The sequence below is a fragment of the Pelmatolapia mariae genome, linkage group LG3_W (assembly GCF_036321145.2).
Source record: "Pelmatolapia mariae isolate MD_Pm_ZW linkage group LG3_W, Pm_UMD_F_2, whole genome shotgun sequence".
Taxonomy (NCBI): Eukaryota; Metazoa; Chordata; class Actinopteri; order Cichliformes; family Cichlidae; genus Pelmatolapia; species Pelmatolapia mariae.
Genome location: NC_086229.1, coordinates 29523422 through 29531990, shown reverse-complemented (window position 1 = coordinate 29531990; position 8569 = coordinate 29523422). Strand labels below are relative to the sequence as shown.

The 8569-nt window shown below is 42.0% G+C and overlaps 2 long non-coding RNA genes across 2 annotated transcripts; both read left to right on the top strand.

The window, feature by feature from the left end:
• The first annotated feature begins 1240 nt into the window (after positions 1-1240).
• On the top strand, positions 1241-2917 carry LOC134624384 (uncharacterized). The gene is made up of 3 exons (XR_010093529.1): positions 1241-1332; positions 2673-2714; positions 2826-2917. It is a non-coding gene; the product is annotated as an uncharacterized LOC134624384 (long non-coding RNA).
• A 1423-nt stretch (positions 2918-4340) lies between these two features.
• On the top strand, positions 4341-6059 carry LOC134624383 (uncharacterized). Its single transcript, XR_010093528.1, has 4 exons — positions 4341-4399; positions 4762-4827; positions 5869-5910; positions 5986-6059. It is a non-coding gene; the product is annotated as an uncharacterized LOC134624383 (long non-coding RNA).
• Positions 6060-8569: the final 2510 nt, after the last annotated feature.

The following is an 8569-nucleotide window of genomic DNA, read 5'->3' as shown; positions in this document are numbered from 1 at the left end:
ACTGTGACTTTAATGTCAACAACACAAACATCTGACATTATTGTAATGAGATATTTTATTATGTCATCTTTTATAAGCTGCGGAGCAAACATGCTGAGAGTCAGAGGTCAAAGGTCAGTCGTCTCCTTCAGTGGCTTGATTCTCCTGTGAGCAGACAGAGGATCTGAAACTCCAGCAGGAACTGTTTCAAACAGTAAAGGTGACTCTTTAATAAGTCCTGATTTACACAACATCAATAACTGCAACATGACCTGCTCCCATGTGTGGTTACTGTGGGACACCAGGACCATCGCTCCCTGTAACAGACCCTCTGTGTGACATCATCAGCAAAGACACCAACAGTTCATCCACCCTCCTCTGGTCTCTGTGAGGATCAGTGAGGGGATCGTAGTGTCTCTGTGCTTTGACAAGATTTAAAGTGACCAACAGATCTTTTGTATCAATTTAAAACTGCACCACAATCTGAACTTGACAAGAATAATTCAAGAGTAAAGCAAAGGATTTAAGTTCTGTTTGAGAGTTTAGATTTAGACGCTCGGTTTGTCTTACTGTTGGATGCAGGCGATACGTACACTGTAGAGTGTCAGGCAGCAAAGTTACCTGGTTAGACTGAGACGGTGCTATTAGAGCACGAGTTAGGCTCCAACAGAGAGAAGATGTTTGTGTAAACATATAAAAATAACAGGTATTTACAGGTACACTGGTCGAACAGCTCAGTGAGTAAATATTGAATGATAAGAAAAAAATAAATGAATAGAATAAAAATATACAAATACCTTCATTAATAAAATAAAGAGCACAATAAGTAAAACTCTAACAAATGAACGCAGGTGTGCGTCTGAGGCAGGAAAGCTTTCCTGATGTTGTGATCTGTGAGAGAAGGAGCTGCACTGTCTGTCCAGTAGGTGGTGCAGAGGGTGGAGGGGGTAACAGCCTGTTTAATCACCTCCTCTTCATCACAGCCTCAGCAACTCAATTCAGTTTCTTCATCTAGCACAAATGCACAGTAACGGCTTCATGTGGTAAATGATAAATGGAAGGTGACATGCAGACTGAGGCAGCCAGGGATCAAACCACCACAGTAACTTTCAGTATTTATTATTTACTGATGCTGATGTAATATTTCTGCATGACATCATCAACAGTTTGTACTGCAGCCTGCTGAACAGCTGATCTGAACCCATCAGAGTAACACAGCAGCATACTCATACAGAGAGCTCACAGGGACACACGATGTGATGAAAGGGAAGTGATGAAAGGAAGCTGACGGCGTCTCACACAGTCAGCATCCAGACAGCATGAAGGCTGCAGCTGCCTCTCTGCTCCTGCTCGGTGAGTCCCACCTTCATTCTTTCACAGCTCAGGAGGTAGAGTGGGGCGTCTGTTAAGACCCCGGAGGTTGGTAGTTTGATTCCTGGTGGCTCCAGTCTGCATGCTAAATATCCTTGGGCAGGACACGAACACAAAGTTAGATGCATTGGACTGTGGATGTATGTGTATGTATGTCAGACAGAAAGGGCTTTGATAGAAAAAGCAGAGAAAGAAGTGTTTGTGTGAATGAGGCAAGTTTCATACAGCCAGTAAATATTGAGTAAAGTGAGAGTTCAGGTAGTGTAGAAGAGCACTGTATGAGAACCACTCACAGCACAGACTCCAACAGGACAGAAGGCTTTCAGCCAGTTTGGACTGAGCAGCTCTCATTTCTACAAATCTGCCCAAATGTATTATGTGTTCAATACTGTTATCATAATATCCTGTTAGAGCCATTAAAGCATGTTAAGTATTACAGGTGCAGTGGTTTGTATCATATCTAATTTATTTCATCAGTAGGAGGTGAGTGTACAGTTTCACTGACATGCAGGTGACACTATTTCTTTTGCCTGTGCTGACCGGCAACAATCAGAATAATCAGAACAATCTGAAAGCCAAGAAAGAAAAAAGAAAAACACCCCCCACAGCTATTTTCCCAAAGGGATCGTTATGGCTTTACCATACTAAATGTAATAGTTTATTAGATTTGTTTTACTATTAAGTTATTACATTCAGAACAGACAGGACTGGGGCCGAGACAGAAGAAAGACAAAGTAAAGAGAAGTTGGGAAGAGAGATAACAGAAGGAGAGAAACATAGAGGAGAAGAGGGACGGAGAGAGGAAAGACACTAAAATCTGTTTGATCCCATCCTGAAGAAAAACAAGCAACAAGAAGCAAAAAGAAGCCAGCACACTAAAGAAACCACAGCAACAGCCATCATATGCATCAGTAACAGTAAATAATAAACACTGAATCCTACTGAGCAGCACACTGGACTGATAATGCACGACATGTTTAGTGGCAGCAGCCAAGGAAGATACAGTGTGTGTCTGTGTACACCTGTGTGTGTCTGTGTACACCTGTGTGTGTGAGCATCAAGCCACATGATACACATCAGTTAGTTAAAGTGCAGGAATGTCTTGATGACTGAAACAATGCTGTGTTGAATGTCCCTGACTAAACCATCAGAGTAAACTGGTTTTACTTCCTCCTAAACCAGTTCAGTCGCCTTACACACTGTTTCCTCTGATATCGTCTCTCTTTACTGTATTTCACTGGAACTGTTCTTCAAGATGATATACTCAGACTGTGTCAGTCACTGACCTCTGACCCTCAGTGACCTCTGCCCTCCTGTCGCAGGTGTGTGTGTGCTGCTGCTGTCTGCACCGACTGTTTCTGCAGGTGAGTTGATGACGTGAAAACAATCAGTGAGACTCCAACAAGAACACAAATACAATCACAGACTCATGAGCTCTCTGCATCACTCTGTTTGTGTCTGCTGATCCAATAAAGGTCTGATCCTGGAGATCCCTCCAGATCCTGTGCCAGCAGGAAGTGATGTCACTATGCGCTGCAGACAGAGTAATGGTGACATCATCACAGCCCATTTCTTCTTTAATGGAAGTCTTGTTGGAAATAAAAATAAATCAGAGTTCATCATCAGAAACGTCCGGCAGTCTGATGAAGGTCTCTACTCCTGTGCTACTGATGTGTTTGGAGAATCTCCTCAGAGCTTTCTGAGGGTCAGAGGTCAGAACAATGACATCACTTCCTGTTTAAAAATATGAACTAACCTGAGCTGAAAATAAACTGACTGAACCATCTTCATCATGTCTCCTACAGATCCTTCTCCTCATCTCCACACCCGCACCTCCTCTAATCCTGTGAACTCTCCTGCTCTTCTTTCTCCTGTAACAGACTCCTCTGCTCCTCCCTCCTCCTCCTCCATCCTCATTCTGGCTGTAGCAGGTCTGGTTTCCGTGGTTCTTCTGGTTTTGGTGGTTTGGGGAGTTCTCTGGAGGAAACAGAAAGGTATGAAATCTTTCAGAGTTGTTGTTTTTTAAATAGATGATTAATATGGACTCAAATTGTGGTCATAAATATTTTGTACTTGTAAGTCAGGCCTTGTATGTGTAAAAAAAATGTGTTTGTGTAAAAAAGATTTGTATGTGGACTTAGCCAAAAAAAACCCTGCAAGTTACAAGTTCGAATTTTGACTCGGTTTTTCTTCCTTTCATCTGATTGGTCAGTGTCATGTCAATCACAAATTTAACTATCCAATCAGAGAACAGATGGGTTTGGCTGTCGCAGGGGCACTTTTTTGAACTGCAGGTCCTTGAAGGGTGATAGAGTTTGAAGCTGGAGGATCTCTACGTAAATATCTGATAGCAGCTAGGTCCCCTAACTTTCAGCAGCTGTTGAAAGGATAAAGTTGTGGTATGTCAGTGGTTAGAAACAACATTATTACTTTAGTATTAGTTTAACACAAAGTCAGGGCTGACCTGGGACCATTGCTGTGAGTCACAGTGCGCAGCATAAAGGTCCTTTCACATCGGACGCAGGATGTGCTGCTAATGCTAACTAAAAGCAAAGGATCCAGAGTTTGTTGCTCTGGCTGCTGAGCTCTGTGGGTTTTTGCAGCAGCTCTACCTGTACTAGATGCACCTGCTCCTTGTCGTCTCTATCTCTGACTTTATGTCCTCTACAAGAGTTTCTGGGTTTTTTGCTAGTTCTTCACATGTTCAATAAAATCATGTATGCTAATTCATAACGAAGAAAGCTTTGTAACTATCCCCACTAGTGAAGACTGTCATTTCCACAACACTGCCCCCATCACTCTGAAACCCTGTGAATGTGTTTGTGTGTTTCTTTGTTCAGCAGCGCTCCACTCCTCCTCTCCTGTACATGTGAACTGCAGTGATGTCACCATCAGACAGAGAGACACTAGGAGAGGTACGCTGCGTGTGCTCTCAGCAGCATAACACACACACAGTTTCTCAGGTAAATGATTGTGTGTGTGTGTTTTCCAGCTAAAAGTCCTGATGATCCAGATGTTATCTACTCTGATGTGAGGACTCGCACTTCAGGTACAGATGATGATGACGATGGTTCAGTGTAGTGATGAAGGACACACACCTTCTTTAGTCTGATTAACTTTCACATTGGGAGCTGCTGAGAAGGTTAAACTCTGTTTGATGTTTTGTTCTGTAGAAACTGATATTCTTTATTATCTCTGAACACAGATGTGTTCTTTTTAAAATCAGTGAGCACAGTTAGTGTGACTTCATTCATCCTTCCAGCACAGACTCAGAGGAAAAGTCTTGAGAGATGATGGTTTAGAGTCAGTTTGGAGATACTGAGCTGGACTCTGGCCATACAGCACACATCTGATCAAACTGTGAGTCAGAACTGAAGCTGCAGCTTCATTCATTCATTTTTCTGTCTTTAGGCCCTGATGATGTTCTTTACGGTGAGGTGATCTTCAGAAGGTAGAGGAAAGCTGGTGAGACAACAGGTAACCATAACAACACACCTGAAAGTGCATTTATTTACCACCAAATGTGAAAAACATGTCAAGTCAAAATCGAGTCAAAAATTACTCCAAGGTTCCTCACAGTGTTCCTGGAGGCCAAGGTAATGCCATCCAGAGTAAGAATCTGCTTAGATACCATATTTCTAAGATTTTCAGGGCCGAGTACAATAACCTCAGTTTGATCTGAATTAAGAAGCAGAAAGTTAGCGGCCATCCAGGTCTTTATGTCTTTAAGACATTCCTGCAGAGTCCTGCATTCCTAGAGGACTCTTCATGTACATGTACAAATTGGAGTCTATTAGATAGATATGATACAAACCACTGCAGCACAGTACCTGTAATACCTACAGCATGTTCTAATCGCTCTAATAGGATATTATGGTCGACAGTATCGAACGCTGCACTGAGGTCTAGCAGGACAAGCACAGAGATGAGTCCACTGTCAGAGGCCATAAGAAGATCATTTGTAACCTTCACTAAAGCTGTTTCTGTGCTGTGATGAGCTCTGAAACCTGACTGAAACTCTTCAAATAAGCCATTCCTCTGCGGATGATCTGTTAGCTGTTTGACAACTACTCTTTCAAGGATGTTTGATATGAAAGGAAGGTTGGAGATTGGCCTATAATTAGCTAAGACAGCTGGGTCTAGAGATGCTTTTTGAGTAAAGGTTTAACTACAGCCACCTTGAAGGCCTGTGGTACATAGCCGATTATTAGAGATAGGTTGATCATATTTAAGATCGAAGAATTAATTAATGGCAGGAATTCTTTGAGCAGTTTTGTAGGAATGGGGTCTAATTATAAGAAGAAAGCAGGTAAAACAACATGTATACCCGGAAATGAAGTGTTTTATTTATCATAAGAACTCTAAAAGCCCACATCATGTTTTCTCAATGAGGCTGTAGGAGCGCTAGAGACATAACTAAACTTACTAATATTAAACATAGTGGTGCTCTATCCACACACACACACACACACACACTCACAGAGGACATATCTAATACTTCTTCTGTGTTTGTTACAGAGTGGTCAGCTGATCCAGGTGTTGTGCATTGATTGAGAGCAGGTAACATTTCCATACAGGTGTGTAATAAAGGTCAGAGGTGAACAGCTGACATCAGTGATGTTTGTCTCTGAACAGGAAGCTGAGGACACACTCGGTCTCATGGACGAACTTCATCCTTCACTCTGCTCCTCTTCTTCTATTTGTGTCTCCTGAAGCTCAGTTGTTTTATTGTTCATCATGAACAGCTGCACAAAACATTTATTAAACCTTTTAGGATTTTCTGTTTCTATGCAGATATGATCTGATGGAAAATATAAACAATATATCAATAACATTTAAACATCACAATTCAGTAAAATGAGCTGTACAGTCTCAGGATGTTTTCAATAATTCAGTTACACACTGACAGTCAGTGACGGCTCCTCTCCTCAGCTTTACTGCTGCCATCAGATGCTTGTTGTTGGAAATCTCACTCCTCATGCACTGGTATGATCAGCACTTGGTGACAGTAGGAAGGAAGAACTCCCTTTAACCTGAAGAATGTTTTACTTTTAACATCTTTCTGTATGATTGTCAGTGTTTTATGTTACTGCATGATTGCTTTTCTTTAATCTTTAAAGTCTCATGTATTGAATAAAACAAAATCATGTCTGAAAATTTATCAGTCTCATAATTAAACACAACACCTGTGAATGCAGATGTAGAACCTGGAGCTACCTTTAACAGTTTACTTACAAAGAGAACAGGTGGTGCCACACTGGGTGGGAAAGGTGTGGGTGGAGATGTGGACAGAGCAGGCAGATTTCTCCCAGAGTGACTCCAACATGTTATCCTGAAGGAGCTGTGAGTGACTGGCTGAGGAGGTCAGAGGAGGAGACAACATGCAGAGGTCCAAACCAAACAAGCCAACATGAGAGAGGACAGAGACTGAACGTTTACCCTGCTAAAGCTTTCAAACTGCTGGAGGATGAACAGGTGGACAGCTGATGGGGGAGACCAGGTGTGTCAGCAGGAAGTAAACCTGCCACCTTTGATACAGGAGCTAATATGTCACCTGTCACTGGGCTCTTTATCATGGGCCACTTTTCCATCCACAGCTATGCAGCGTCTCCATGTCCCACCTGGGGGGTCACAACCCACAGTCTGAGAACCCAAACAGACAGAAAGAATCAGACTCGGGTCAAAGTTTACAGCAGAAACAAACATGTTTGCAGCCTGATACACAAACTGTTCGGTGTCTCTTCATAACGCCTGTTTTTATATTAAAGTTTGCATTATTAGGGGCGTGGCCTTTCTGACTGACAGGTGGATGGTGACACAGGTGGCTGTAGCTGCTAGCTTCACCTGAACTGGACCTCTGGACTGTGTTTGTGCTTTTGGAGCATTCTTAATTTGACCAATAAGATGGCTTCTGTGAGGTTACTATAGTAACAGAGCGTGCATGAGGGCGGGGCTCCCTCACAGCTGTTAGCATGTATAAAGTCAGTCTTTGGAGTAGTAATTAAAGTATTTTATTGTGCATGTGTTTAATGATGTAACCTCATTAATCATTATTAGTTAATAAATTACAGCCCTGACATAAGCTCTGATTTCTATTCTAATATCTGTAGGTAGTGCATATCATGGTATGTGTATTTATACAGAGACGTACTGTAAATACCATACAGTATATTCTTCTCTGGACCACTATGTCTTTATTTTTCATGGAGACACCAGGACAAAGTCATCATTTGTGTTCAAACCTGGGAATAAACATGATTCTGATCCTGGCATGTCTCTATTTGCCAGATGTGCACAGATGTGTGTTTCATGCCTTTTATTGTTTTTTTAAATTGTGCGTAACTATATTATTTGGGTGAAAGCACAGAGAGAGAGAGGAGCACAGAGAGTGGGAGAAAGTAAGAGAGGCTGTGCATGAATACAAGAACTATGACCTGTTAACTTGTGTCCAGCTGTGTGCAGTGTCAGTCTGCTGGTCCAGGGTCTGTACTGTAAGTGCTTGATGCTGGGCTGTCTCTCTGTGCAGAGGCTGAAACAACGTTGTGCACATTTTTCATCTTTTCTGCTTTGCTGCAAATCGTTCTTTAACTTTGTTGTAAAAATAATCACAATTGAGCCTTTGACCAAGTTTCATAATTAAAGGCTCTGCCCTGAAACACCACATTAAATAAACATCTGTAGTTATTGATTCTGGCTTATTCTTGGATATCCAGTTAATTATGTTGCTATAGAAACAAACACTGTAGTGTGACATGAGTGAGTTCAGCTCCAAGCAGACACTAAAATGATTTATATACTTGTTTTCTTCAATTTTAAATTGGAATCCACTGCGTGCATGATTGGAGCTGATTCCTCCTAAAGCTTAGATCCTGGAGCCGGCCCTGCTGTGAAAGTGAAAGTAAACTGGTGATTGTGCGTCTTTCTCTGGGTGTGTCTGCAGTCTGTCTGAGCATCAGATTTAACGGGACTTTGACTGCAGGAGGAAGATGCAGTTGATGCCGCTGTTCCTCTTACTCGGTAAGAAAGACGCTCTGATTCTCTGCGTGCACACACACTGATGTCTGCTCTCATAAATACATTTTACAGTGTTTATTTATCGGATAAAATACGTTAAATGTCACCGTTATTATTGGAAATAGCGGGGGTGTCCAAATTCAGAGGCTGCTTCCACCTGAGGACCCGGCCTTCGCGGTCTAAAGAAAGCCGGGTAGTACGTCAC